General features: G+C 40.5%; 1 pseudogene across 1 annotated transcript; it reads left to right on the top strand.

Moving 5' to 3' along the window:
• Window positions 1–2,085: 2,085 nt before the first annotated feature.
• On the top strand, window positions 2,086–3,245 carry LOC105545528 (annotated as a pseudogene). The gene has a single exon (XR_001006939.1). The product of XR_001006939.1 is annotated as a non-histone chromosomal protein HMG-17 pseudogene (transcript).
• The last annotated feature ends 1,522 nt before the right edge of the window (window positions 3,246–4,767 follow it).

Raw genomic sequence — 4,767 nt, 5'->3', positions numbered from 1 at the left:
TGCTATTTTTAGAACAACAATGGACAAGACAGCCTCTTTTTGATAGTGAAAATAGCATCATTGTTAGAAAGGAGAATGGAAAGTCCGTCAGAGATTGAGAAATTAAATACGTTTGTTCAGCTGGATGGGTGGCTCACGCCCATAATCCCAGCACTTTGGGAGGCAGAGGCGGGAGGATTACTTGAGGTCAGGAGTTCAAGACCAGCTTGGACAACATGGTGAAAGCCCATCGCTAACTAAAAATACAAAAATTAGCCTGGTGTGGTGGCAGAAGCCTGTAATCCCAGCTTCTCAGGAGGCTGAGGCAGGAGAATCACTTGAACCCGAGAGGCGGAGGTGGCAGTGAGCTGAGATTGCACCACTGCACTCCAGCCTAGGCGAAAGAGTGAGATTCTACCTCAAAAAAATAAAAATAAAAATAAATAAATACATTGTTCAAATTGTATAGCCTGGGGCCATTGCTGATGCCTCTCTTTGAGCTATACCATTTCCCCCGAGATTCTCAAATTAAGTCTTTGCAAGGTTTTTTTTTGTTTTGGTTTTTTTCCTTTTTTTTTGGTTAGAGGACACCTTGGCTTTTCAGGGAGAAATAGAAAGAAAATAGTTGGGTTTTTTTTGTTGTTGTTGTTGTTTTAAATTTTTAAATTAAATCTCAGGAGAGTGAAAGCCTTTGGCAAGAAGAATAATGTGCTCCCAGTTTGGAAAATTACCTGCGACTCTTCACCCCCTCACCCTATCCTTCAGCTTTCTTCCTGGCTGCTCACTGATGTCCTGACGCAGGCCTGCCTCCTTGTCTCTTCTCTGCTAGTGCCCCATGCTCCAAAATTCCGCTTTAATCCTTCCTGAGAGAAACCAATATGATTAAATTAGTGACAATGAGCAATACTTCTCTAACCATCATAAGGAAGGTCTGTACTTTGAACACTGTGTGTTAAATTAATGATTCTCTATATCCATCTATCCATGCATTCAACAAATATTTAATGAACATCTAACATTCCCCCTGGGCTAGGCCCTTGGGATGCAAAGACGCAAGACAGCCCATGATGTTATGAGTGGTATCCTAGAGGGCATTACAAAGGGAAATAAAGACATTCAGGTACATGCTGGGAGTGACAGTCATCTTTGGGGTGGTATTAGAGGAGCATATTGTAAAAAGAAACCATTTCAGGGTCTACCCAAAGAGATATTTATTTACTTGACACAGGGTCTTGCTCTGTTGCCCAGGCTGGAGTACAGTGGTGAGATCATGGCTCACTGCAGCCTTGACCTCTGGGCTCAAGCAATCTACTCACTTCAGCCTCCCAAGTAGCTCGTATTATAGGAGTGAGTCACCATGCCCTGCTAATTTTAAATTTTTTTGTAGAGCCAGGTTCTCCCTATGTTGTCCAGGCTGGTCTTAAACTCCTGTGCTCAAGCGATCCTCCTGACTTGGCCTCTCAAAGTGCTGAGATTACAGGCGTGAGCCACTGTGCCTGGCTCCAACACAGTGTTTAAAGATAGCCTATAGGATGATCATGTGATTTTTGTATCCAGTGAAACTAAGCATCGTATATGAAGGAAAGATAGTCTTTTTCAGACAAACAAATGCTGAGAGAATTCACTACTCTCAAGCCACCACTGTAAGAACTGCTAAAAGGAGCTCTAAATCTTGAAACAAATCCTGGAAATGCATCAAAACATAGCCTCTTTAAAGCATAAATCACACAGAACCTATAAAAGAAAAATACAACTTAAAAAGCAAAAACAAAAAATCCAAGGTACACAAGCAACAAATAGCATGATGAACAGAATGGTACCTCACATCTCAATACTGTCATTGAATGCAAATGGCCTAAATGCTCCACTTAAAAGATACATAACTGCAAAGAACTCACCAACCAACTATCTGCTGCCTTCAGGAGACTCACTTAACACATAAGGACTCACATAAACTTAAAGTAAAGGGGTGGAAAAAGGCATTTCATGCAAATGGACACCAAAAGTGAGCAAGAGTAGCTATTCTTATATCAGAGAAAACAAACTTTAAAGCAACAGCAGTTAAAAGAAACAAAGAGGGGGAGCAGTGTGAAGAAGAAGAGGCGAGAACGACCCCCGGACGGACCAAAGCCAGCATGCGCACTGCATCCCGCGTCCAGCACCTATGTCCTGCCACCGTCGCCACCATGCCCAAGAGAGAGGCTGAAGGGGATGCTAAAGGAGATAAAGCCAAGGTGAAGGACGAACCACAGAGAAGATCCGCGAGGTTGTCGGCTAAACCTGCTCCTCCAAAGCCAGAGCCCAAGCCTAAAAAGGCCCCTGCAAAGAAGGGAGAGAAGGTACCCAAAGGGAAGCTGATGCTGGCAAGGAGGGGAATAACCCTGCAGAAAACGAAGATGCCAAAACAGACCAGGCACAGAAAGCTGAAGGTGCTGGAGATGCCAAGTGAAGTGTGTGCATTTTTGATAACTGTACTTCTGGTGACTGTACAGTTTGAAATACTATTTTTAATCAAGTTTTATAAAAATGCAGAATTTTGTTTTACTTTTTTTTTTTTTAAAGCTATGTTGTTAGCACACAGAACACTTCATTGTTGTTTTTAGGGGAAGGGGCATATGTCACTAATAGAATGTCTCTACAGCTGGATTGATGTGGGGAAAACACCTTTCCCTTCTAGTTTTGAGAGGCTTCCTCTTGGTTCCCAGGAGGAGGGATTCCCTGACTTTGACACACATGGCCACCTTGGCACAAAAGCCTTGTGGTATGGAAAAACAAATTTGTTTTTATGCCCTCTTCTCCCTTTCCATCTTTCAGCATAGACTTAACTCCCTTAAGCCCAGACATCTGTTGGGACCTGACCCCTAGTCATTGGTTACCAGTGTGTCAGGCAATCTGGACTTTCCAGTGATGCCACTGAGAGGGCACCTGTCAAAACAGCATTGGTTCCATTTCTAGATTGTGGATCTCCAGATAAATTCTGCCATTTTCATTTCACTTCCTGAAAGTCAGGGTCGGCTTGTGAAAAGTTGTTAAACAACATGCTAAATGTGAAATGTCAACCCTCACTCTAAACTTTCCCTGTTCAGAGCATCAGATGAAGGCTTCACTGGGTTTTATAGTGGCTTTCTGATTTTTGGTAGTCCGTTGAAGAAGGGAGTTTGAAAGTTGTTGTATACTGTTAACAATTGTCTGCCCATGTCCTGCCTGAAATACCATGATTGTTTATGGAAAGTATCTTTAATAAAGCTGGATACAGTTTGGCTTGGGGGAAAAAAAAAAAAAAGAAAGAGGGACATTATATAATGGTAAAAGGCCTTGTCCAACAGGAAAATAGCACAATCCTAAACATATGTACGCCTAACACTGGAGGTCCCAAATTTATAAAACAATTACTAATAGAACTAAGAAATGAGATAGACAGCAACACAATAATAGTGGGGGACTTCAATATTCCACTGATAGCACTAGGCAGGTCATCAAGACAGAAAGTCAACAAAGAAACAATGGATTTAAACTATACCTTGGAACGAATGGACTTAACAGATATATACAGAACACCAACAACTGCAGAATATACATTCTATTCAACAGCACATGGCACTTTCTCCATGATAGGCCACAAAACGAGCCTCAATAAATTTAAGAAAAGTGAAATTATGTCAAGCACTCTCTCAGACCACAGTGGAATAAAACTGGAAATCAACTCCAAACGGAACCTTCAAAATTTTGCAAATACATGGAAATTAAATAACCTGCTCCTAAATGATCATTGGATCAAAAACGACATCAAGATGGAAATTAAAAAGTTCTTCAGACTGAACAATAATGACACAACCTATCAAAACCTCTGGGATACGGCAAAGGTGGTGCTAAGAGGAAAGTTCATAGCCCTAAATGCCTACATCAAAAAGACTGAAAGAGCACAAACTGACATTCTAAGGTGACATCTCAAGGAACTAGAGAAACAAGAACAAACCAAACCCAGCAGAAGAATTCAAGAAGGTCCAAGGTCCAAGAAAAAAGGACCAAGATCAGAGCAGAACTAAATAAAACTGAAACAAAAAAAAATATGAAAGATAAATGAAACAAAAAGCTGGTTCTTTGAAAAGATAAATAAAATGGATAGACCATTAGCAAGATTAACCAAGAAAAAAAGAGAGAAAATCCAAATAATCTCATTAAGAAACGAAACAGGAGATATTACAACTGACACCACTAAAATACAAAAGATCATTCAAGGCTACTGTGAACACCTTCATGCACATAAACTAGAAAGCCTAGAAGAGATGGATAAATTCCCGGAAAATACAACCCTCCTAGCTTAAATCAGGAAGAATTAGATACCCTCAATCGACCAATAACAAGCAGCAAGATCATCTCAATAGACATAGAAAAGGCATTAGACAAAATCCAGCATCACTTTATGATTAAAACTCTCAGCAAAATCGGCAAACAAGGGACATAGCTCAATGTAATAAAAGTCACATATGAGAAACCCACAGCCAACATAATACTGACTGGGGAAAAGTTGAAAGCATTCCCTCTGAGAACTGGGACAAGACAAGAATGCCCACTCTCACCATTTCTCTTTGACATAGTATTGGAAGTCCTAGCCAGAACAATCAGACAAGAGAAAGAAATAAAGGGCATCCAAATCGGTATGATCATTTACCTTGAAAACCCTAAAAACTCCTCCAGAAAGCTTAGAACTGATAAAAGCATTCAGCAAAGTTTCTGGATACAACATTAATGTACACAAATCAGTAGCTCTTCTATATACCAACAGCA

The sequence above is a fragment of the Mandrillus leucophaeus genome, unplaced genomic scaffold (genome assembly GCF_000951045.1).
Source record: "Mandrillus leucophaeus isolate KB7577 unplaced genomic scaffold, Mleu.le_1.0 Scaffold331, whole genome shotgun sequence".
NCBI lineage: Eukaryota > Metazoa > Chordata > Mammalia > Primates > Cercopithecidae > Mandrillus > Mandrillus leucophaeus.
Note: the sequence above shows the minus strand (reverse complement) of the source record. Positions and strands in the feature narration are given on the sequence as shown.